A 27,003-nucleotide genomic window follows, 5' to 3' on the forward strand; every position below is an offset into this window, starting at 1 on the left:
GCAAAATCATTTGTATAATGCTGAACATGTACTAAAATAAGATGGTATAAAAGGGTACTACTTCTTAGTAATGCAAGGAACTTCTAAGTTTGTCAGATAATTTAATTTTGGCTTACTGCAAGTTCTCTGAAAAAAGTTATCTCAAAACCCATTACTTCTACCATGGTGTCTCTCTGCCTTCAGCAAATCATGCTATTATTTAGAGTATATCCTTTGTTATTTCTTAAATACCTAAAGCAAAATTTTAACCTGATAGCAGTAGTTCTTTTGCTAGCTATATACTTTTTTATAATTATGCTTTTTCTCTTTTTCTTGAACCTAGTTTTGGTTGTGCCCTGCAGGTCATTTTGTTGGGAAATAAGATCTCCTATTTGAAAATTCATTTCCCTCCAGCCATGAATGTGAAAATGAATTTTGGCATGACAATGCCTGCCTCCATGTCAATCCTGAGATAGTTTAGGTTAGGCATAATGACTTGTAAATCTTTCTTTTAAGATCTGATGTGGAACTTGGATATTTGAGAGAAAATTTCTTGGTACTATATATTTTTTTGAATTTAGGTGTAGATGATGGACCTTCAGTCAATAAATCTATCAGAAAAATGCCATAGGACTTCTCAGAAAGTAGGGTTTGTTTGCATCTGGGTAAAAAGGATTTTGAAGGATACTTTTGAGCTCTCTTAACTCTTCTAACTTGATTTCCCAAATGTGTTCCTTTTTATAGGAATGATTCCCAACTACTCCTCAGTCTATCCATGGAATATGGTTATTATGACATGTATATTCTTAATTGGTGATTCATACTGAAATCAAACAAAGCTAAAGATGCTTCTTTCTGTTATAATCATGTTCCTGCTTTTCTCTCTTACAATAAATATCTATATTCAGAACACATTGTCAGCTTAAAAGCCATGAGTAAAATGCAAGTATGGAAGATTTTGCCATTTTCTATCTGAAAATATGTAGTCATTAGATAAATGATTTATTTTCCACCTGAAATGTGTAATGGGTAGATGAATATTTGGCCTAGATATCTGCCTGTTACTAAATATATATCTTACTAGAAATAATTTGTATAAGGCCTTTAAATCTTTCAAAATGTAAGAATATTTAGCTATTTGAAACAATTGTTTGTGAGAACCAGCTGCTATTCTAATGCAGTGCGACTTAAAATTTTTAGTTTTGTTACTTCATTATAAAAGTCAAATTTATGTAAGCTGCTTTTGTATATTGTCTATATTCACAGAACAAGCTAATATAGACATAAAAAAGGCTCCTGGATAATCTATATATTCCATCATATAATTCTAACAAACCTAAAAATAGTTTATTTTATTTTTACTGGTCACAAAATAGAAGAATATCCACATCCAGTGTATCTGACCAAATGAGTTTTTACAATGCCTTTTCTTTTTTTGTAATCCTGTTTGTACTAGCCACTCCTTTGTAGACTGGTCTATATTACTTTTGACAAATAATTGTAAGGTTTATTAAGGAAGAGTTTTGTCATTTTGTTAGCTTGGTGGAATCCCCTTTCTGAAAATTGCTTTTGGTTTAAATATCACTTCAGCTTCTCAGAGAAATCTCCTTCATGAGCATCTTGGCTACTCTCCTTCTTTAGCACTCCACTTCTAATTGTCATCCTGGCCTTAAGTGGGTCTTTGTTCTTAAATAGGTCTTCTGTTCAATGGACTTTTACTACAATTTTACCTCTGGTGGAGGTGTCTAGAAACCTGGATCTCTGTATATTCTACCCCATCCCCTCTCCTTCTGAGTTTTCATTATGAACTGAGTGCAAGATCTCTCCTTGCAGATAATGTAGTCTCTATTAAAAAGAGATGATGCCCAACTAGCTCTTTACAGAAGTCTGCTCTGCCTGGTATGTCCTCTGATAGAGAACATTGATCATATTCCCTTTAACCATACCTCTCAAGAATAAGGGTTCTATTTCTAAGTGCCCTTTAGTTCTCCCAGCCCATTCTCCGAGGCTCCCACAAGTGGGGAATAATTTTTGGCTAAACTATAAGCTGAAGGCCCAATCTAGAGGAATGCTCCAATTGGATCTCCACAAATCATTTTTTTCCTACCAAATGCCTAACTTCTGCTTGTTGTGTTGTTTTCCTAAGGTTTTGTCAGTTCACCTTCAAATGATAAGAACCAGATAGCTATATTGACTAGTAGCTTCAGGGATATTATTCCAAACCCACTAGATTCTAGTTTACCCCTTAAGCTCATCACCCCTCCAAATTGGGACCCTGTAGGATGACTCAGCTCTAAATCCATTCCCAGCAGGAATTAGTTTCACAAAATGAGACAATGTCTCACATTCTAAAGAACTTTGGGCCCCATTTTGGGGGGGGGATATGATTGGTTGGATGAATGGACTCCAACAAAATACTACCCAGTATTTGATTAGGCCCCAGTAAGGAGCAAACTGACACTATGTTAATCTTTACTTTGGTACCCTGGTTCATATTGTTGTATCCCCATTAAACTTTGACCTCTGTAACACTCTTTCCCCACAGGTCATTGAATTTCATTCCCAGCTTCTGGACCCTATTTAAGAACTGTCTTTGTATTTGGCCCTAAAATTTCAGCATCAGTCTCCTAGACCCCCTCCTCTTTAAGAAATCTTTCAAAAAATGGGTTGTGACTAAGTGGAATTAGCAGAGAAAGCCTGAAGTACTGATAAGACTATAATACTCCCTGAGGCAAGCAGGGAAGGGAACTGATGAGGATAAGCTCAGCCTTTTAGTTCCACCTCTATAAAGGAATTGGAAAATCTCACCTTACTATATCTAATCAAAAAGTCAAGTTATGTCAAACTCCTGAGGTTAAATTTTCCCTATAAATTTGTCCATAGTTTATGCCATTTTTGCTGAACCCCTTTTGGGTTAGCCTTCATTGTCTTTCTCCTTGTTAAAGCTCTTTTAGAGTGCTAAACTCCTCTATGGATTTTGTCTTCCAGTTAATGACATACTGTCCCATGACACATTTCCTTTTCTTCTGGTTAATTGAGTTCCAACTAGGGAACTTGAATTTTCCCTTGTTAAGTCACTTTCCTTTTTAACTATATTTACCATGTCTGGTGTCTATTTGACTTCATTTTGTGCACAACCCCCTCTTGTACCTCTTGACAAGGAGAAAGCCCTTGTAGTTCCACCACATTTGTCTTGTGACTCATTTTGTGTATTATTTGGTGTCTAACCCCTTCATTTGGTGCCAGACTTCAGGCTCATCAGAGCAATGAAAATGAAACCACAAAATAGTTGAATCTGAGTGTTATGAAAGTATCGTTGTTAATTTTTAAATTTTTTTTTATTTTTAATTTTAATAGCCTTTTGGTTATATGTATGGGTAACTTTACAGCATTGACAATTGCCAAACCTCTTGTTCCAATTTTTCCCCTCCTTCCCCCCACCCCCTCCCCCAGATGGCAGGATGACCAGTAGATGTTTTACACAATAAGTATACATGACCAAACCGTTATTTTGCTGTACAAAGAATCGAACTTTGAAATATTATACAATTAGCCTGTGAAGGAAATCCAAAATGCAGGCAGGCAAAAAATTAGGGATTGGGAATTCCATGTAATGGTTTTTAGTCATCTCCCAGAGTTCTTTTGCTGGGCATAGCTGGTTGTTCATTACTGCTCCATTGGAACTGATTTGGTTCATCTCATTGCTGAGGATGGCCAGGTCCATCAGAATTGATCATCATATAGTATTGTTGTTGAAGTATATAATGATCTCCTGGCCCTGCTCGTTTCACTCAGCATCAGTTCATGTAAGTCTCTCCAGGGCTTTCTGAAATCATCCTGCTGGTCATTTCCTACAGAACAATAATATTCCATAATATTCATATACCACAATTTATTCAGCCAGTTTCCAGTTTCTGGCCACTACAAACAGGGCTGCCACAAACATTTGTGCACTCCCTTTCCCTTCTTTATGATCTATTTGGGATATAAGCCCAGTAGTAGCACTGCTGGGTCAAAGGGTATGCACAGTTTGATAACGTTTTGGGCATAATTCCAAATTGCTCTCCAGAATGGTTGGATGTATTCACAATTCCACGAACAATGTATTAGTGTCCCTGTTTTCCCACATCCCCTCCAAAATTCCGCATTCTTTTTCTGTCATTCTAGCCAGTCTGACAGGTGTGTAGTGGTATCTCAGAGTTGTCTTAATTTGCATTTCTCTGATTAATGACTTGGAGCATCTTTTCATATGGCTAGAAATAGTTTCAATTTCTTCATCTGAGAATTGTCTGTTCATATCCTTTGACCATTTATCAATTGGAGAATGGCTTGATTTCTTTTAGAGTCAATTCTCTATATATTTTGGAAATGAGTCTGTAAGATTGTTTATAATGTCACTTTTCTGTTGATTAGTTTTGATTACCTCATTTAAAAAATTATCAATGATTTCTATCTGGGAAGGGAATATAAAATGCTTTGGAAGAAAAGAGGCAAGGTGAATGCAAAAGCTATTGATAAAAGATTTTAAAAGATGCCTGATGCCCAGAATTGAATGAAAAAAGCTTATTACATGCAGAGGCACAAATAAATGCAAGGCAGACAGTCTTACAGTCTTACTTGATTCTTTTATATTCTAATAAGGGAGCTTGAAGTACAAGTCAAAATGGACTAAGAAACAAGACTTCATACATATAGACTCTGAATCAAGGGCTCTCTTTTCTATGGGGTATATTGTTGATTAAAATTAAATGAGGTCATAAAGTTCTAATCATGATCAGTTTATTAGCATAATACAAATTTGCCAATAAAAAGGGCCCCACACTCAGCCAATATTTTTATGGACAAGGCAAGCATCCAAAAATTAAAAGGCAACATCATAGATGGGGGAAAATAATTGGTTACAACGTCAAAAGCATGGTTATAAAATCAAAAGCATAAGTATGGAGGACCATGTGAATGGATGGAAATAAGGAATCATCAATCACAGGGAAATTTCTGAGTCAAGCTATGTCCTACCAGAATATTTAATTATGCAAAAACTAATAAGAATTGGTTATTCTTATTAAGGACAATGGTAGAATAGAGATAACATGTTTCTTGATTTAAAACTTTGTCATTTAAAGTCCACCCAAGAAGTTTCATTTCAGGCTTCCTGAAATTCTTAGGCACAAACAAATTATGTGAAATTGATGTTTCAGTATAAAAATAGATTTTCTATATCACCTAACTGCCTCTAGGAGTTAGGAGATAAAAAATTCAAAATACACAATTTATTTATTGCTTCCTTTGCTAAATTTTTTTCCTTTGGGTTTTTCTAGATTTTGTTCCTTATATTAAGAGGCAAATAGGTGTCAGGAAGATCTGAGTTCTAAGTCAGACACTTACTATTAAGTCACTTCATCTCTGATTGCCTGCCTGTAAGAGGGGATAACAGCACCTACCTTGTAGGGTTGTTGTAGCAAATAAAAGAATATTTGATGGTCTTTTGTTATATATATGTGTATACATATATATGTGTGTGTATATATATATATATATATATACACACACATATATACACACTCATATAAGACACAATAGAAATACATATATATACACACACATTATGGGAAGCTAGGTGGTACAAAAGAGTGCTGGATCTGAAGGAAGGGAGATTCATCAGAATTCTGAATCTCTCAGAATCAGAATTCTGAGATGGAAAAGGCAATTAAAAATTACTAATGTTTACCAAGAAAAGTCAAAAATGAAGTTGTGAAAAGTGAAATTCCAAAATGAAATCATGAAGAGTCAGCTGAAAAACAGCAATATATATTACAAATATACTTTCATATAATATTAAAAACATGTATATAAACACATATACACATATACATATACTCATACATACAAGGAGAAGCCCAGTCGTTCAATCATACTTAAGGGACACATGGATATCCGGTGAACTTGTTTCTTGTAGCACAGGATGACTTGAGAATCCAGGGTCTGACCTTGCTTCAGATTCACATACTATCTTCTCTGTAGGAAGAATAAACCCCCATCCTACAATATTCAGGCAATCTTATCTGGAAAAACTGAGCATGATGACAAAATTTTGATTGGCTGCTGAAATTGCAATAGAGTAGAGCAAAAACATTAACTGAACAAATAGTTTCCTCCACAGTTCACCTTTTATGTACTATATATATATAGGTATATCAAATAGGTCAGTGCATTTACATATATTCATGCATACCATATACATATATATGTAAATGTGTATATATATATTCATGAAATTATATAATTCCTATATAAAAACATTATTTGCATATATTACTGTACCAAAGTGGAGAGAGAAAGAAACGGAGACAGAGAAGACAGAATGAGAGGCAGAGAGAGGCAGAGACAGATGTTTTACTTCAGTCCCTCCTTTTGACAAGTGGGGAAACTAAAAAGGTTATAATCATCAAAAAACTGATCTAAGAACCAAGACAGTAAATTGTACCCTGATCCTTCTTAGCCTCAGGACAAAAAAAAATCTTTAAAATACTCTTCAAGCAATATACATTAAATTTTGAAAGTATTCACTAACATTCTAGGACCAACTAATTATCCATTTCCATGAGATATGAGTATATGTAAAGATACATGTAAAAACATTTATGGGTATATCTTGCACAGAATCTGCAAAAGAAAATCATTTGGTTCCAAAATGTAATAGTAGGAGAGTAGACTTGTTTGCTTTGGGGACATTATTTTAAACACCCTTGGTAGATGTCTGAAAGTGAGATCCAGTGCTTTGATTCTTTTAGTATTATATTCAAGATACATAGTATACTTGCTGAAAATTTAAAATTGAGGATTGTACTCAACACAGAACTTTGCTAAATAACTTATATAAAGAATAAAAAGTTTCCATTTCAGACAAATAGTGACCTTTACCTGAATCCACACCACCAGAATCTTATTTGTCCAAAGGTATTATGTGAGAATCCAATTACTAAATTATTTGACATTATCTTTTGTTTAAGACCCAATTAGAGGGCTGATTCCTAGTAAAACATTTAAATTTCATGTAAAAAGTATTTCCTTGGCCTTGCAAGGTCAGTAATGTTTTCACTGAAATAAAACTCATGATACTAGGAAGTTCTAATCTACACTGCCCTGTTCTTCAAGAAGATAATTAGTACCTCCTCCTATTATTATAATCCCCCTTATATTTTCTATTGCTTTAATAAAAAAAAAACACCTTATTATATTGTAGCTATCATTACCATAATGTTCTTCTATGATTTTGAACTAGTTCAACAGGTTTTGAGATAAAATTTTCAAAGTGCATGTATTCAATCTGACTTCATGAATTTTTGGGAAATGCCATTTAAAGGAGACATTTATCTACTTGATTGAGGATTATTTTAGGCAGGATTGATGTTTGGAGAGAGAATGAGGTTTTTTTTCATTTACCTGTGGCAATGAATCCCATTCGAAGAAGGAAGCTCTGAAGGTTGGAAATGGAAGGTGATTGAGCTTGGACTTCACATGGGCAGCCACTTAATCCACTGTAGAAGATGGTATTCCTGTAACCAAAGTGGTGGTGATAGTCTGATCATTGGATAACTAGAAATCTGCTATGTACATTGCATAAGATTTTTTCTTCCCTCCTTCTCCCCCCCCCCCAAATATAGGAGGAACTAGAAGGCCATTGAAGTTTCTTTCAACTCTGAATGTAATTTTGTTGCTTTACCTTGTTTCAGGTAGGATGTATTTTAGTTTTTTGACTGACTATAATATTTGTCAATTTTATGGCACTATTGTTGTGTAAATACATAAGGAAATCAACTTATTACTCAGTAGTGAGTTAGCTAGATTTCTGCATATTTTCCTATGTTGTGTTTATATTCTAATTCTTTTCCTTATACATGCTTATTGTTTCTAAAATCCTGGTTAAATAGTGAGACTGAGGAATAGCATATTGACAACTCAAATCCTGCACTTGGCAACCTAGGAAATTAAAAAAAAAAAAAAAAAAAGACCTTGAAAAAGATTTCCAGTAAATAGGCCAAATCTGTGCAAAATTTTTGGAATAAAATGAACAAGAATAAACAAATTGAGAAGACAGGTTTCGGTTGCTATTCAGATTGAACAATGTTATGTGCTGTGTGCACTCTTTATATAAGAAAAATAGAAGATTTATTTTTAATAGATTTATTCAACAAGTCATTTTTTGGACTCCATTTAGGTATTCTTTTTCATTTAAATTCTTTGTTATGTGGATTGACATTCTAGAAAAGACCAGAAATAGGGAAACATCGGAGAAAATTAGGTTTAAAAAACAAAAGATAAAGTATACATTGTTAATTTTATTTTTATGTGACCCATAAACATAGTGTTTATAACTTGTCTTTCTGAATAAATTTCAATAAATTTGAATCTAAAGTTTCCTTTTCTCCAGACAAATCTTTGTTTTTCTTATTTTTATAATGAAAAAAACATTTCTAATTTTCTGACTTGAGTTTTGTACATATAGTTGTGCAGTTGCTTTAATTCAACATTCTCTTTAAATTTTTTCAAAAGCTGCATCTAATTGATACTTTGAGGACAAAAATGCTACAAAACTGATCATTAAAAAAAAATTTGACATTATGTATAGAATTCCACATCAGTAATCCCTATCTTGCAAAGGGGATCTTTTCATAATTTGGGGGGCTGGGTCAAAAATTGTTCCTCAAAATTTTGCATCATTCATTTTCAAATAGATTTTTAGTATTGTTCTTTCCATTGATATTGTTGTGGTCCTTCATACAGTGTCTTCTTGGTTCAACTAAGTCTTTCCATTTTTCTTTTCAGTTCTCTTATTATTTCTTATAACACAATTATATTCTATTGTATTCCTGTACTGCATTTTTTCAGCCACTCTTTAACACCAATGGGTAGTTAATGCTTTGCTACCCACAGCTAAATGTTGTCATACTTTGGTATATATAGTGTCTTTTTGTCAATGCCCTTCTTGGGAATAAATGTCTAGCAGTAGAATCTCAGAGTTAAAACTTATGGACATTTTATTAACCTCCTCTCAGCTACATTCATTCTGTTCCTTAATTCTCCAAACACTGCTATAGCACTACATCGTTGTATGTTGACATCCCAGGCCGAGAAAGCTTTAGCTGTCTGTAGTTCTGGGTTTTGGGATTGGTGTGGAAAGAAAGTGAAGGAAATAAGAGCTGAATTTTCTTGAAGGTTACTGGGTTGACCTGTATAGCCCTGCCCTGAGCGAATCTATTAGAAACTGGAAATTAGACTTCTCTGTTGTTAACTTCCTCAGTTGCTATCTCATTTGATTCTTTGGTGTCTTAGACTGGGAAGAGAGCAAAATTTCTCTCATGCATACTTCCTATTTTGGAGAAGTTTGAGAAGAAATGAAGGTGGGAGAAGTTATCTGGTCCTCTATTATTCTGGTCATGTAAATCTGATGTTCTCAAGTTGGCTGTAATGAATGATTTCTTAGACAAATTGTTGTAGTCTACTCAGTAGTGTTTTATTTAAAATTTTTGAATCAACAACAAGTAATGTTCTTGGACTATATTTCTCCTTTATTTGTCTTTAGCTGGTTCAGGTATTAAAACTTATTTGTTCCATAAAAGGCATTTGGTAGATTGCTTTTCCCTCTCATTTTAAAGAACATTTGAATAGTGCTGGATTTGTTATTTAAAAATTTGCTATAATTCTTCTATAAATCCATCAGAATCAGAAGTCCTCCCTCCATTGGGAGTTCTTTTATAGATGATTCTGTTTCCTTTTCTGAGATTGGATATATTGGTGTTTTGTTTGAGTGTTTTATATTTTTTAAGGTAGTCCTCCATTTTGTGTTCTCAAGTTTTTGTCTTGTATTAACATTTGTATTGGTTCTGATTTTATTTCCTCTGTTTTGACTTGATTTTACCATGTTCATTGCTGTGTTTTGTCAATTTTATTTTTTTGGTCATCTTTTAAATACAAGTGGCTAAAGTTTTTTTTTTTTTAATTTTGTTAATCTTTTCAAAGACACAACTTTTAGTTTTATCACATGTAATCCTTCTGTTTCTAATTCATCTTTTTTTTTAAATTTAGGGTTTTCTCTTTGTTCTTATTGTAGTTTTACATATTTCTGTTGCTAATTTTATATGAATATTTTTTCTATTTTGCCAAAATTTGTATTTAGGAATATATTTCTTTTGCGTACTGCTTTAGTTGCATTCCAAAAATTTTGTACATTATCTCATTCTTGTTATTGTTATATATTGCTATTGTTTCTAGGATTTCTTCTTTGACTCATTATTTAGAATTTTATTTTTAAGTCTCTGTTGAGGTCTCTGTATTCTGTGTGTGCTCTCTGAACTGATATTGTATTGGGTTAAGAATCTGTAAAGAAAGTAATATTTTTGCCTTTTTATTTTAATTTGCAAATTATCTGTGCCTTCATATATAGTCAATTATTTTGTTTCATGGTATTCTTACAAAGAAATATATTTCTGCTCTCATTTAGAAAATGTTATTTTTAACTCATTTTTCCTCCAATTTGTCCAAATATATATATTTACTTTACTTTAGCTTTCTGTTCAGTTGTCCATCAGTGAGTGAGAAATGATAAAATCTCCAACTATGTGTTGCTATCCATACCTATATTCTCTTACAACTAAATTTATTTTCCTTTGTGTACATTTGGAGCACATAAGTTAGATATTAATATGGCTTTATTGTTTATAGTCACTTTAAGTGAAGTATAACTTCCTTATTTATCTGACTATATTGTGAATTTTTGGTTTTTTACTTTTCTTATATGATTGCAATTCTGATGTCTGTAATTCCTGCTCTTTTGGTTTCACTAGATATAGTGAATTCTGTTTTATTCTCTCATTTTAATGCTATACATATCTTTTTTAGGTTTCTCATAAGCAATAGATTGCATAATTTTCTTTTCTTATCCGGTCTGTCACTCTTTCATTTCAATATATTGCTAAATCCTTTCACATTTAAAGCTGCAAAGTTAGGTTTCCATTTTGATTTGTGTCCCTACTATTTTTTCTAAATTGTTATTTTTGCTTCCTTTATGTCATTACTTTGTATCATTATGATTAGTTCAGCTTATTCTAACAGGACCTTATGTTCAAATACTTTGTTCTCTTACTCTCAGTGTCTCCCTCCTTCCCACTTCCAACACATACACATTTGTCAACCCATTTCCAATTATGGAGTTTTATTTAAATTATTGTTTTATTTTTTCTCCTTTATTGAGAATGTAATTTTCCCCTCTAATTTCTTAAGTGCTTAATTCAAATTTTCCCTTTCTCTCTTCAACTTCTCATTATTGTATTAAAATTTTTTTATTTGTACCTTTTTCTAAGGAGAATGTCTTTATTCTAAATTTATTCTTTGAATCATGGTACATATATTTATTCCTTCCTCAGCTATTTTGTGTTTTTCATGTAATTAAAACTTCTAAAGTACTACATTTGAATTCATTTTCCTATATAATATCTGTTTTTACTTCTGTAATAAGTATAGAAACACTGTTCCATTACAAAGTTTGTGTCCTAAATCATGTGGTTCAATCCTACCTCTCTATGATCATTTTCTTTCCTGTTTTCCAAATAGATTCCTCTCTCGATTTTTATTTTCGTGCCCTGCAGATGTGAGTGATCCTTAGGAATTCCAGTTTCCCCTCTCCAGAGTCAGGATGTTTTTCCATGGCGGTTTAACATTCTTTCAGGAGTAATCTTCCTTTGTGACCATTCCTTACAGATAGACCCATCATAAAGTCCCCATCTCCCATTACACAATAAATCTCACCCCCTTGTGGCTCTTTAGCAGCACCCATTGCCTCACATTCAATTAAGATCTTTTCTCTCCTTTATCAATCCCTACCTTTTTCAATTTATCCATTCCCTGTCGCTCCCATTCTTGCATCAATCCTTCACCACACTTCCTCTTTCATCTTAAATGTAGTAAATTTCACTACTTACAACAATTCTATGCAAGAAGAATAAAGGCAGGGTGTATGTTCTAAAAAAGATTGATGCAGCAGAGGGAAGTCCAAGTGGGTACCCAAAAGAGGCCTAAGGGTTGTTATATAGTCTGCTAAATCATGGAGGTTAATGCAGAGAGGTGCTGAATAAGCAACTTCACTTTGGGCATTGGCCTTGTTAAGCTTCTTACTTTTTCAGCCTGTTGATTCATCTCTAATTGTTTTATCACATAATGCTCTTTTGGTAGATTTTAAGACTTACTGGGAACAAAAACAGATGTCATTTTGTTGGTTACATATATGACTCAGAATCTATTCAAATCTGTAATTTGTTAATTATTTTTTTACTTGACTTATAATATTCTTGTTCCTGAGATGTTAAAATCTTCATTTTATTGTTTTCCTATCTAATTCTTTCTTATAACTCAGCAACTCATTTAAAAAAGATAAATTTAATTATTAGGCCGGAAATGCATAGCTAACATCAAAGACATAGGTTTGATATTGCTATTCTCTAACTGTGAATATCTTATATCATGTTTTCATTTTCATATTTATCAGTTGGTATTATCTAATTTAAATTTATCTTTGTATAATATCATTTAACTCTGGATTTTATGTCTAATTCTTAAGCATCTCTAGAACTTTTTATCTTAGATATGTTGGGTATAGATTGGTCTTGTTCTTAAGAAATTCTTCAATAAACTTTATCTGTTGACATTGAAAGTTATAATTATTGCTTTTTATTTTTTTCCACTATGCTTATTTCATCTCTTTAGTAAACAGAATTGCCTTATTTCCTTAATTTTTTTCCCATTTTACTCTTATATAAAGACACACAAATACTTTACTCAGCCCACAACCACAGTTCTAAACTGTTTTATTCCCATCATTCATATTCCCATCACATGTGTAACAGAGACTTATCATATACAAATTGTGGTCCTAGACATAGTACCAGTTTTTTCCTTTACCCACAGAATCAAATTTATCTACACATTCATAATATGAACCATAAATCCTTTTTTGAATCCAAATGATAATGTTATTGAATCTGTTGATTGAATCAATGACTTTGTTGTAGTAATGTCCAGTTATAGCAGTTCCAATGGAGAAAACAGGATACTATGGGATCAGAGTTTAGAGATCATAGATTTACAGTTAGGGTAATTTTGATTGCCCTTTCCACCAAATCATACCAAATCATCTCTCCCTACACCCATCCTTCCACTATACTTGCTTTTGAAGATCTTAGAACCCATCTTGTTAAGAGTTTGTATTTGTTCATCTGGGATAACATTTTTATTGTCATTTCACTCCTTCCTCACCCTGCACTTTCTCCAGTTCTTTCTCTTTTCCTTGTATCAATTTCAAATTATAACATCTTTTTGTTCTGATAAAAATTTTAATGGCATTTATATTGAATTTTCTTTTATAGAGAATAAGCATGCCTTTGATTTGGTTCCTGGGTATATTTGCTTTCAAGGGTTACAATGAGGTTATTTTCCCGTAGAATTGTTTTCTTATGTCCTGGGAATAAAACAATTTTTTATCTTTCTTTTAATATTCCTAGTTTTGTCTGGTGGAAGATTCTGAGATGAAACTTTAGCTTCCTGACTTTCAGTACATCAGGTTTTAGCTTTTTCTGCCGTTTCCTGAGTTAGGTGAATTATCCCATCTGTTTTGAATCAAAATCTTTTATTAAATGTTTTCTTTTTCTTAGCTGATTTCAAAATTCTTTTTGAATGAATGAAGTTCAACATGTTTGGGTGAATTGAAATAGGTATTTCTCTTAAGTTGATGTACTCTACACACCAACTTTAATACTTCTGAGAAATGTTTTTGTGTGGTTTTCTGAAAAATAGCCATTAAATTCTTTTATGTTTTTCAGCAAATTAAGACAGATGGATTCATTTTTTGAATGTTAACCTTTGCTATCATGATTTTCACTTACAAAATTGTCAAAGCGTTCTTAAAATCTGTTTTCCTGTTTACTCTTTTCAATACTGCTGATTTGTTTTCCAGGATAATTTTATTTTTTAATTCTTCCATGTTATTGAAAAAATTAACTTATTTCTCCATGTTATTGATTTTTGTAAAAAATTTTCATGTTCCCTTTTAATTGATATATCTCCCATTAAGAGATTTAAGATCTTTCTTTACCTATGTCAAATATTTATTATGCTATTTGGTGTGCTGTGTTTTAATTTGTCTTTATTTCAAGGGCTATTTTTGATAGTGATGTATCATTTTGTTCTGTAATTTTCTTCAGAACATTTTCATGAACATATTTTTAATCTCTGCAATTTTCTTTTACTTGTTCACTTCTTTTCTCATTTCTTTTACTGTTTAAAAGACTATACTTTAAGGTTTTTTAAGTCTTCCCTTTTTACCTCCCCATAGCTTTTTGTCATTTTCAATTTACGGATATTCTCACCTCCATTTTTTTGGGAATATTAGGAACCTGACTCATTTCTTATTCTACTATCTTCCAGGAACTTTTGATTTTTTTCAATTGAATACAATTTTACTAATTTTTATTTGTTGGATTTGAGGTATTAGTATGAATTAGTGAGAAATTACAGTTAACATGCCCTGGGGTTGAATGTAAATGCAGTAATTAGTGGTCTTCACATTTCAACTGCCTAAACTGACTTGTTTGTAATCATAATTTAAGTAAAAAAATCTTTTCTTCACAAACATGGAAATTGGAGGTAGGGGTCAAGTCTCATTTTGAGATGTAACCAAAGCTATTTCCATGACTCCTAGTAATAGTACTCTACTGATCTTAGTAGGTTATCAAGCAGTGACTTCTCTCAATCTGATTCATTCTACACAAAGGAAATAACACATTTGTAGTGTTTGTATTATGGTCCAGGAAAGGAAGAAAGTTGAATAAAACTATTCAGGATTCATATTCTATTACTAAATAAAATTTGTATTTAAAGTATCTCAATTATGTCATTTCAATTATTTCAGTGAGGATTCCAAAGTAGAAAATGAACCAAGAGAGAGGATGGCAGATACCTTGATCTCTTCCTTCTTGGGTACTAAACATTTATTTACCCCCTTGATAATTCATTAGGGAGAGAAAGAAAGTATATTGGGTTTTATGAGTTTCTTTTCAGTGGGAATGGGATTTTGACTTTCTACTTGGGACCTTAGAGGAAATATATTCTTACTTTCCTGTTTTGACTTTATCATTTACAGACAGGAGGAAATTGAGCAACTAATGAGCAAGCCTTAAGCTGATGGGATTCCTCAGTGGTTTTTCAGAAGCCTTTAGTTGGGAGACTTCAATCCCAGTCAATACACAAGAGTCCTCAATAACAGACTTTCTCCTCCCCTACTCTTCAAACTCCTCTTAATTAAACTACAAGCCCACCTGGGTCTATCATTCTAGACCCACTGAAAGCAGGTCAAATGAGTTCTCTGTGCTTCCCATATGCCTGTACAAACCATGAAGTTATAAAAGCTAATTTGGAGGCTCAATCTGGCTTTGGGTACATTTCTAAAGTATCTTGTACCCTTGAGGCAGGCCTGTGAAAAGAAAGCACTATGAAATCTCCCTCCAATCAGTGTGTTCATCACTTTGTTCCAAGTTATTGACAAAGAATTCACTGAGGAAGAATCAGTCTTCATGTTAATTTACACAGGAGCTAACCCCTATGTCCTAACAGAAGGTAGCAGAGAGTATGTCAAGGATAGCACCTTCTGACTCCAAGAAGTCAGGAATTCCTCCCCTTGTAGGAACTGCTCATTCTTCCTTATCCTGGAGGCTTTCAGTGAGCTCTTGCAGTACAAGGTAAAAAAAAAAAAGTTTTCCATATTTAATTGCTTCATTAATATATGGAGATAAGACACTATTAGGAAAAAGAGGAGAAGACCAAGCATAAATTTTAAAAAGGTCTTTCTTCTAATTCATATTTTCTAAAGCCCCTATGACAAAAAAGTAGAAGAAAAAAGGACATGACAATATTCCATGCCATGAAGAACATGAGTCTGAAAAGAATGCAAACTTTTAGTTTCCCGTTGTTTCATTTATCTTTTACTCTTTTTCTTTTTGTAAAAAATGCATTCATTTAAAACTTAAATATAAAATGTAAAAAACAAAAAAAGAAAAAATTCTTGTTGTGTGCACAGCAGAACATAAGAGAGGATTCAGAATATGTAACAATAAATGTCCCTTTTAAGGAAGCCTATATTAATAGATATATTCAAATTGTCCATCTTTTCTTTGCTTTCATATAAGTTTTCTTTTGTTCTCTGCTGTGCACTTTTTACTTTATTCTTTTTTTCCTCTTTCCTCCCCCCAGTCAAGCACAGTTATGTTTATGTATACACACACATAGGCACACACAAAAATATACACATAGAGATATTTATTGCACATATACATATGTGCACATACTTATAAGACAATATTAATATGCTTGAAAGATAATGTAGATTTCTTTCTTTTGATTGAATCTTTTTTAAACTTTGGTTTTGTCTGAGATCAGTGATTATTATGCCTTATTTTTTCTAATAAGCTTTACTCCTGATCATTATTATTGTGTTTGCATATATTTTGTTTCCTATCTCTGCTAACACTTCTACTTTTCTTCTTACATACCAACTTGCCATGTTATTACTTAACCAGCCCCCTCACCAAGGATTCCTTGGGTAACACTTAGTACATCCTTTCCTTCTGTCTTTATCCCTTTCCCATTAATCTATGCATTTTATCCCACTCCCATTAATTTACACATACTTTTATATCCTCCTTTATCCTATTCCCTCCCCTCTTATTTCTTAATAGATTTTGGAGGGTGTTATACCCCTTCTAAGTACACACACATACACACACACACACACACACACACACACACACAAGAGTTCCCTCTAACTTATTCCTGACATGAGTAAGATTTCAGAACTACCAGCTCTCTTCCCCTAATTTCTCTATTTGTTGTTGCTCTCACATCTCATTCTTAAAATTACTGCTTTACACTTTTTCCTACATGTTTTTGATTTTTTAGAATCACATATTCAGCTTTATTCTAACCTTTTTTGGGGAGATTACCCAACTACTAATGTCATATGGTTTACAATTCCATGTATAAAACAGTTTTTATCAAATCCCTCGAAATTAGTCTTTTATATTAGTCTTGAAATTAGTCTCATACATCAAATTTTCTATTCAATTTAGGTTTGTTTGTAACAAAATCCTGAAAATCTGACAATTCACTGAATGCCTATTTTTTTCATTTAGCATCATATTTAATTTTGCTGACTATACTATTTTCAGTCACAATCCTAGTTGTTTTGATTGTTGATATATAGAATTCTGGAATCTGCTCATAGGACTTGTGTGATTCTAATTTTAGTTCCAATGTATTTGAATTGTTTTTGTTGTTTACTGCTTGTAAAAATTTTTCTTTTTTGATCTGGTTTATAAATTTAGTAACGATGTTTTTGTATGTTTTGCTTGTAAGAACTCTTTCAGGTGGTGCTCAGTGAAAATTTTTCTATTTCTATTTTTCCTCTTTTATTACTTCAGGATAATTCTCTTTATATTTTGTATTATTGTTTCAAGGTTCTCTTTTGTCAAAGCCTTCAGATATTTTCTCTTCCTGATCAGTTCTCCAGATCTGTTATTTTTCTTATGAGATGTCTCACATTGTCTTCTATTTTTTCATTCTTTTTATTTTGTTTGTTTGTTTTTTGGTCTTTAAAGTTTGCTGGCTTCCCATTACCAAATTCTAATTTTCAAAGAGTCATTTTCTTCCTTAAGACTGAAATTTTTTGGAATTGGTTAACTTTCTTTTCATAACCTTGTTTTTTCTTGGATTGTTTTTTTTTTAAGTTTTTCCTCAATATCTTTCATTTCATTTCAAAGTCTTTTTTGAGTTTTTATGAATTATTTTTGGCCAGGTGACCATTTATTTACTCTTTGGGTAGGAGAAGTTGAATTCTCATACTAACTTTCTATAGTTGGATTCTTTCTCCTTTGCTCATTAAAAAAAAATGTAACAGATTATTAATGTAATCACCCTAGTCCTGGGGGTGGTAGGTATGGTGCCTCTGCTTTAGTCTTCCTTCAGTTTTCCTCTCTGGCCTAGAACCCAAACCCCAAAACTTCACCCTTGTATAAAGTACCTACAACCTGCTTCCAAATTCACCAGCCATGTGGTGATTCTTTCTCACTTAGGTCCATGTCTCAGCAGTACAGGTGGGCCTGGTGTCTTATCATCAGTTTTCTTTCTTTTTTTTCTATTCAGATACCTGACTCACATTGTTCAGGAATTGAAAATTCCTATGACTCTGACTCAGGCTATCTCAGAAGCCAGTGAGCCCAGGGCTCTCTGAAGGCTATACAGCAGAACTAGCCTACAAGTGCTTATAGTTTACGTTGACTAAACCTCTGTCCAGGGGTCTTTGGATCTTCTCTGGTTATCCCAGAAAGACCCCTGTTCTGCCCAACTCTTATTTGTTTTTCACTTGTCTACCTTCACCTTAAGGTGTTAATTTTTTTTTTTTTGTGGGGGAAATATAGAGAGCTTGGAATTTTCTAACCTGCTCTGCCTTCTTCAAAAAATCCTAAGTTTTTTTCTAGTTAAGAGTTTCTCTAGTTGTAATTGTGAAGGATATAATTTTTCCAATCTTTCCTAGTTTCATTAAGTTTTTTTATATTTATATAATTTATCAGAGGTTCATTCTAGCATGTATTTAAGGCATTTGCATGTATATGTGTGTGTGTGTATATATATATATATATATATATTATATATATATATATATATATATGTCAGACTGCTTTTCAGTTTTTCCAGCAAGTTTGATCAAATAAATATTCCTTTTCCCAATTCTTTGTGGTCTGGTTTTTCAAAAAATGAAATTATTATGTTTGTTTCTAGATTCCTCTATAATCTATCCTATTTTAAAGTTTTTTGACTTTTTTAGCCACTGTTATTGGCTCTAGTTATTGGATATATATATATATATATATATATATATATATATATATATATATATATACCTATCTTTTATATGAAAACAAAATCTATGAGAGAATTCCAAGAATTACTCCTTATTTTGTCCTCTGGTCCTAAGCAGTAGTCGTCTAGGATCATAGAACATTAGAACACGGATCAAAAGATGGAAGGGATATCAAAAGCCATCTAAATCCATTTTCTCATTTTATAGATGAGGAAGCTAACACCTGAGGAAGTAAAAGTTACAAAGTGACCGTCCATATTAGAAATTTCCAAAATTCAAGATAGCTCTAATGTCCCTCCTAACTTTCTCCTTTTCAGGCTAAACATCACCACTTTCTTCAGTTATCTTCATGTAGGATGTTTTTTAAGACCTATGCTTCCCTGATTACCTCTTCTTTGAACATGTTCTGATTTGTAAATCGGAAGCATGGCACCAAAACTGGACCTATTTGTAAAAACTTAATGTTTTTTCCTATGAGCAAACATCTATTTCCTTTCCTGACCATCTTCCTTCTTCCTTCATAAAAAAAAAACCTCTTATGACCAATATTCATAGTCAAACAGAATGAATTTCTTCCTTGGTCTTATGCTGAAACAAGCCTCATCCTGCATCATCGCTTCTCTGCCAGGGGGACTGATCCTCTAGTCTCACGGGGGAGCAGGCGTTTTGTTCATTCAGTCCGGGGATGGTTTAGATGAACGAAAGACAAAGCACTTCCCGGTGCCAAGGACCGCGCCGTGCAGGGGTACAAGACAGCCGAAGCCCGCTCCTCATCGCCAACTTTATTCTAAGCGGACGGGAAGGTCCCTGGGAGGGAGCGAAGTTACAGGGGTGTCCGCTACTTTCCCGTCCCGGAATCAGGAGCAGTAGATTTTGGTTATAAAAACAAAAAGCGATCGGGTAAGCAGGGTGGAGGTTGGCGTGGCAAGGTAATGAGTGAGAAGGTAGCCGGGATGGGATGGGATAGGCAGAGGAGAGCTGCTCAGCAATCCCACCCAATGATGCAGATGAGGCTTTCCCCAATCGGGAGAGCTGGGGCCCATGAGGCAGGAATTCTTAAAACCTCTACGGAACGTTTCTGCTTCCGAGGCAAGGTGACTAGTGAGATGGCTAAAGCTATAGTGGTTGCTGCGGAGTGCTGACGGCTTAAAATGAGGTGGTCACTCACGCTAGGGAGATTGCAAAGTCTCACTCTTAAAACAACAATGTTTCCCAGAGACAATAACCATAGGGAGGGATAAGGGAGGAACCTCCGCAGGGGACAATTGATAAGCTCTAGGAGCAGTAGTGGGACAGCTAGTGGTTAGAGAACCAGATCTGAAATCAGGAAAACTCATTTTTCTGAATTTAAATTTGGCTTTAGACACTTACTAGCTGTGTGACTCTGGGCAAGTCACTGAAACCTGCTTGCTACAGTTTCCTCATCTGTAAAATGAGCTGGAGAAAAAAATGACAAACCACTCCAGTATCTTTGCCAAGAAAACCCCCAAAGAGTTGTATACAACTCATTAGCAACAGCAGTAGCAGCAGCAGCAAAATGTTAACTTCCAAAGCCATATTGTCGACATGGCTTCAGATGTCAACATCCAAAATTCCTCCAGGGAAACACCATTGTAAAAAATGGCGGTGGTTTCCTCTACTCCATTATAAAACAATCTGATAATTTCAGAATTCTGCACCAAAGTGTAGGGATATGTTTTTGTGTAGCCAGCATTGGTGCTAGACATTGATTTACAATTCTTTAGAGGGAACTGTCCTTTTAAATATAGCTATACCATAGAGATTTCTAAGTTTATTCTCACTTGAGGAAAACATCCTTTAGAAATTCATTCCAATTTGATATTCAATAAACAATCTTATTGCTTTTGGTAATTGCAGCTCCCAAATGAACTTGACCACTTAAAAGGAATGCCCTGTCCCAATCATGGTTACCAAATTTCTTGCTAGGCATATTTCCTTTTATTCATAATTGTCAGTTTTGTTAAAACTGTTATGAGTTTTCATGTAATTTCCCTGGAGCCTTATCACCTTCAAATGGGCTGGTTCATTTATATTCCCCAACCTTTGAAGCTGGGGTGACCCCTTAAAATTCTGGCCCCGCATTAGAGACCACCATAACTGAACCATAAGCCAGGCTGCTTCTCCAGTGCATTTCTCTTACATCAACATAGACTTCTATTTGTAGAAAGAAAGCTTGATGCTTTTGCAAGGGCTATCACATTCATTGTTTTGCCATAAGTCCCAGGAGTAGTGAATGTGTGATTTATCATCCCCATTTTACAGATAAGGAAATTGAGACTCTTCTTTTGAATTTTTAAAAAACACAAGTGGTGAAACTGGGCCTAGAATTCTCATCTGCTGATCTAGGAATCTGTTTTATACGATTGGTGAGTCAAGGAGACATGTTCTCTTCCAGGAGGGAGGAAAGGGGATTTTGAAGGAAGCAGAGTGTCTTGCTGATGTTCGAAGACATCATATGCTCTCGATATCACCTTCCGACTTGTGAGCTCTTGTCTGCTACTGTCAACATAGAAGGACAGTTGGAATTACAGTTCCATTGGACTGACCTCCTCCTATCTAACAGATCTGTTAGTGATCAAAAATATAATTTAAAATAGATTTCCTGAAGGTCTAATATATACTGGGACCTCAAAAAATTTTAGTGACCCTGTAAGAATTGTTATAAGCTTCATAGCTCATGTATTCCTACTGTAGTTTGTCTCTTTTGTTAATATAAAATAACTTTTCATGGGAAAATCTAACCCTTTCTTCTTGAGATTCTTTTAGGGTAGAAGATGTTGATGTGCTTGATTCCATTTTGCTCTAGACTACTAACATTCAGTTCTCTACCCTTCTTTTAACAAATAGGGATATTTTCATTCATATAAGGAAATTATAGATATGGAAACTCTTTCTACCAAATCACATAGACACTTTCTCTGCAACATTAGTATTAGAGCATTGTTTATTACATTAAGAGTTTAAGTGGCTTGCACAAGATCATATAGTCAGTATATATCAGAAGCTAGACTATAATCTAGCTCTTCCTGACTATGGGACCATCTTTCTATCAACTATTTTCTCTTGATTTTTAAAGAATGAACTCATCAAATGGACCTAATAGTTGTTAGCATTCTTGGTTAGTGCCATGGTAGTTAAATGGAAGTAATCATTTCAGGCCAGGACTCCATATCTATCTTGTATTATCATGTAATCCTATTTATTCTGGAATAATCTGCATCTATATCAAATTAATTGAAATATACTTATTTGTTTTGAAGTGGTCTATCTTTACCGAAAGCATTTTAATATTGTTGTGTATTCTGTAATGATCCATAAAGGCAAATATAATTGGTTGGGGCCTGGGCAATAGGGACAAAAAACCACATCTATAACCTTCTATGAAGGTAGTTTACTCAAGGATATAAAAGTGAAAGTCATATTGTTTGGGTGAGTCTCTGTGGACTATAGGCCCATATCTTTCAATAATTTTAAGTCCCACCTGATACATTATTAGCTGACATACCCCCATAGCAGGAGGTCCTAGAAATTGGTAATGCACAAGTAAGCCAATTATTCCCTAACATATCCTGCCATCATGTCTTTCTTGCCCCTTAAATGCTTGATATATGGCTTGAATGCCAAATATGAGGGAAAATTTGTGTTGAGCAGTTGGGTGTGAGGACCTTCTTTCTTTTTTGTGTATAACTTTAAATAAATCCTAAAATACTGTCATTCACCTTCTCCTTCCATCTTTTGTCATAAAGGGATTATCATTTCCTTTTCATTTGCTCTGGGTTTTCTATATAATTTCTCCCCTAAGAGACTTTTTCCTTTTTCCTTGATTTCATTTCTTGTCTATAATTCACAACACTCAAAGTCTTTTACTACTGTGAAAATTATAAATCTTCCATTTTGTAGAATGGTCCATTACTATAGGTGCTATAGTCTTCCCGTCAATCCTATTCTCTCTCAAGCAGTCTCCTTGTAAACTTTCGGTAATGATCTATATAGAAAAGGGCCCCATATCCAATCCTTTGCAAGACCTTCTCACTTAATCTGATTTCTGGGATCTGATTCTTTTCACTACCTGAACTCCAAACAGAGACCACTTTTGAAAAGAGCAGAAAACAACTGCAAATGACTAATCTTTGAATAAAAAGTACCGCTGGGGAAGGATTGTGGTTGATCAATAGGGTTTCCATCTAATACTCCCAGTTTCTCAGTTCCCAACAACCAAATTGGATTCATGTTGCTGTAATCAAACAAGGCTCTAATTATGTAATGGGAAGATAAATCTCACATTGATAATCCACAGAAAATATAGTATAAATAAATATGGAACTGCCAGGGTAGATAGCATGCTAGATTTGAAGGAAGACCTAAGTTGAAATTTGAACTCTGATGCTTCCTAACTGTGGACCAATTACTTAACTTTCACAGTTTCAGGCAAATATGGACTCTTAAGTTTTACTGAAGTTAGGAATGTTGACATTTAAATTTATTCAGCAAAATCCTGAAATCTCCTAAAAATATCCTAAATCAGGGATTCTCAAACTTTGTGTGTCATTGACCCCTTTTTGTGGTTTGGTAAAGCCTATGAATTCCTCAGAATATTCTTTTTTATTGCATCAAATAAAATACATAACTTTATGAATGAAGCTAATTATACTTCAACAGCTATATGCATATGTACAATACATTATATGTATAAATATATGCATATATAAGTATTTCAAAAGTCCATATGACCCAGATTGAGAACCAGTCTAAAATCATAGTCATAAAATCATAGAGAACGAGCGTTTTCCTGAAGATGTTCCTCCTAAACAAAAAGCAGAGTCAATAGAATTCTTATGGATTCCAAACTACACCTTTGGTAAGAAAAGAACCAATCCCTCATCTCAAACTGTCTCCTAAACTAGAAAGAACCTTCCCTCACCTTTGTTTCAAGACAATCTTGGCTTTCTAAATCACAGAGATTTGGATTCTCTGTTTCTCTTCTTCATTGTTGAGTTTTACCAATTAAAAAATATTGAAGAGTAAGAATAAGAATGAGTTAACTGACCTTAATTCTTTTGAACAGATTATAAGAAATGTTTTGAAAACAAACATTACTATTGGGAATTGGTTTTTTAATGAAAAACTATCACCAGAATAGGAAACTTGGAAATATTGCTGGCCTAATAGGCTGAATGCAGAGTTCAATATTGGTAGTTGCTATTCCTAAGTTCTCATTCTTGATTCTTCCTTATTCACTTCAATCTTCCTATCATTTTTAGATGGAGTCTACCATATCTTGAGTCTAGAACAAAAGGTTTGAGAGTGCCACAGGCCAAACTAAGGCAGACAGAAAGAAGAAAAAAGTGGGAGAGGAAGCAAGGGAGAGAGGAAAAAGAAGAAAATATAATAATGAAAAAAATGTAAGGGAATGATATAGGAAAAAGAAATCAATGAGGTTCATAGACATTGAGCAATAATGAAAAGCCATCAGAAATAACCATGACTCTTATCTTTCCTGCTTGCCATAGATTTCAAAATTGGAATTACAAAAGGAAGGTCTAGGTTAGGAAAGGAATCCTTTTGACTATCTCTTTCTCTCTCTCTCTGGTATAGTAAACCAGCTTTAGCTTATGTTTAGCCATGTATTTTGGTATCCCTATTATTGGACTGGTAGACTTTTAGACTTGAAAGGTATAATAGATAATATATTGTCCGTATCTATCATTTAGTAGATGAGAAAACTAAGGCTGAGAGATTAATTAAATCATATAAAGTCAGAGTTACTTAATGCCCAATGGGTCCAAACTCATTTCCCATTAAAAAAAATAAATGTTGGCTCTGTTTTCCCCTTACAATCTAGGTCTCTTTGTGATCCTATATATCTTTTCTCCTTTTCCACAGACAATGTTCCTTAGGGTCCTCCTTCCCCCATCCCATCTCCTTATTTTCTTCCTCTTGCAGTCATTGTGGGACCTTATAGTGTCAATTCAGCTTCAGTGGGTGTAATGGCAACTGGTGTTTAAGAGTTTTGGTAATAGATTGAATTGGATGCTGTCATGTAAGGGCCAGACCTATTGGGGCCTGTTTTTCTCTGGGTTAGAACTTAATATCAAGTCCCCATTTGAGGACAACGCAGTGCTGTCCTTTTATACAGTGAGCACATTACATCACATCTGTAGGGTCTGAGCTCAGTGATACCATATCCTATGTTGTTCTGCCCCTGCCTGATTTTCAATATTTTTCACAAAACCCAGAACCCTAAAACCCTGCTTCATGGCTCCCTCTCATCCTCCAAAGTAATGCCCAATGTGGGCCTCCAGGGAGAGAAACTCAGAATAGCAGGGCAGTTGGTAAAATCTCTGCTCTGGCCAGATGGACAAGGGTGTCTGCCTTATTCTTCTTCCTTTCTCATTTTGGGTGGACTCCAGTATTTCTTCTTCTTGGGGTTCTCATAAGTTTTCTCCTCCCCTGCAAAGGCCAGAAAGACACTTTCTCCTTATATGTGCCTTCCTCCTCTGGCTAGGTATCCATATCCTGGCTCATAGTAAATGTACTTCTGGAGAATGTCTTTGCACTGGCAACCTGGCCTTCACAGTTTCAAGCCTGCTTTTAAAAGGGTCTGAAATCAAACTTTGACTCCCATTTCATTACCCTTGCAGTAAGGGTAGTATCAGCAGCTGATGCATTTTTCCTCCTCTGTCCTTCTTTTAGTTTGGGGGAGACCCAGGGCTTCCTCAATACAAAAACAAAAGCTGAGGCAATTATTTCCCTCCCTCTCAGTTCTGCCTCATACAGGAGCAGGATAATTGCAAGACTAGTTTAAAGGCTCTTGGCGATGTTGGTCGATAGGAAAGCAGAATCTCCTCTGATTATGAGATACCAAAGAAGATCCAATTTGAAGTTTTCTCTCTCTAGGTCATTCTCCTACTTCTTGCTTGGAAACTTTTGGGTAGAGGTGGGAAGGGCAACACAGTTCCTGACTGACAAAGCTGCAAGTCTTGGGAGATGGACCAGAATCTCACCCAGGCTCCCATAACAGGTTTAATAAAGCAGGTTTGAATCCAAGATTGAAGATAAGGATTTAAGTTTTCTCACCTTTCACATTTAGAACTCAGTTGTTCTTATGTATATATACATATATATATGTGTGTGTGTATATATATATATATATATATATATATACACACACATATATATATATATATATATATATATATATAGTTGGTAAGATATTGGATAAATTAAAGTTAATTGTAATTTATTGACCATATAAGAAACCTAGAGATCTTGGTTTAGTTCTATCTACTTTTTGAACTATCATGAAAGTACAAAATCAGATAGTCTCTTTCTTTAGAATGAGTAGGAAAAAGAGAAATAGTTATAAAGCATTAGTACTATAGGAGCTCTTTACTGATAGAAACAATTATTATACAATACTCTTGTGACAAGAGATTACCTGTGTCGATGAAAATGGGGATTTCTAGATCCCAAAGACCACAATAAACTAACCTTGTGACTCTATAGACATGCCCCCTTAAGCCTCTTTCCCTTGTTTCCTTTGAAACCAACATTTTTCTTTGGTATATCACCTATCAGTGCCTTGCATGATCTCATCAAACTCTGGGATTGAGATTTCCCTCTAAGGTGACAGTTGATGGAAACCTCAGAATTCTATCTTTTTGAAAACATGGATTTCCAACCCTTTCCCAGCACATTCTATATCTAGACCTCTTTCTCAGTTCCTTAGCCAAATGCTCAAGTCTTTATACAGAATTGATATTTTCTGTGTATTTAGCCCTTTTAGATTCATCCTACTCTACTAACAGCTGTTCCAAATGATATGGGGACTAAGGGCCTGGGAAGCAATACGAATGAAATAAATTATTCTTGTCAACTTCTTCACCTTAACTCTGTATCAAAACACAATGTACATTTCTATAAACCATGATTCCAATTTTTTATCACTTTTCCTTTTGACAATTTTTTCACTCAGTTTTCCTGCTGGTAAGAAGTCAAATTTCTGTTTTGTTCATTTCCTCCTCTCCTGACTCTCATATCAC

The 27,003-nt window shown here is 34.1% G+C and overlaps 1 long non-coding RNA gene across 4 annotated transcripts; it reads right to left on the reverse strand.

Moving 5' to 3' along the window:
• Positions 1-3,791: 3,791 nt before the first annotated feature.
• Positions 3,792-26,700, reverse strand: LOC116421823. 4 transcript variants are annotated; one of them, XR_004232366.1, is made up of 4 exons: positions 26,453-26,698; positions 7,423-7,535; positions 5,867-6,081; positions 3,792-3,830 (listed from the first exon to the last, which is right to left on the reverse strand). It is a non-coding gene; the product is annotated as an uncharacterized LOC116421823 (long non-coding RNA). The 4 variants fall into 4 exon arrangements; XR_004232368.1 differs by having other exon boundaries at positions 3,794-3,830; positions 5,895-6,081; positions 26,453-26,700; XR_004232365.1 differs by lacking the exon at positions 3,792-3,830 and having other exon boundaries at positions 5,781-6,081; positions 26,453-26,622.
• Between the last annotated feature and the right edge of the window lie 303 nt (positions 26,701-27,003).

This window comes from Sarcophilus harrisii, chromosome 2 (genome assembly GCF_902635505.1).
Source record: "Sarcophilus harrisii chromosome 2, mSarHar1.11, whole genome shotgun sequence".
NCBI classification, from domain to species: Eukaryota; Metazoa; Chordata; class Mammalia; order Dasyuromorphia; family Dasyuridae; genus Sarcophilus; species Sarcophilus harrisii.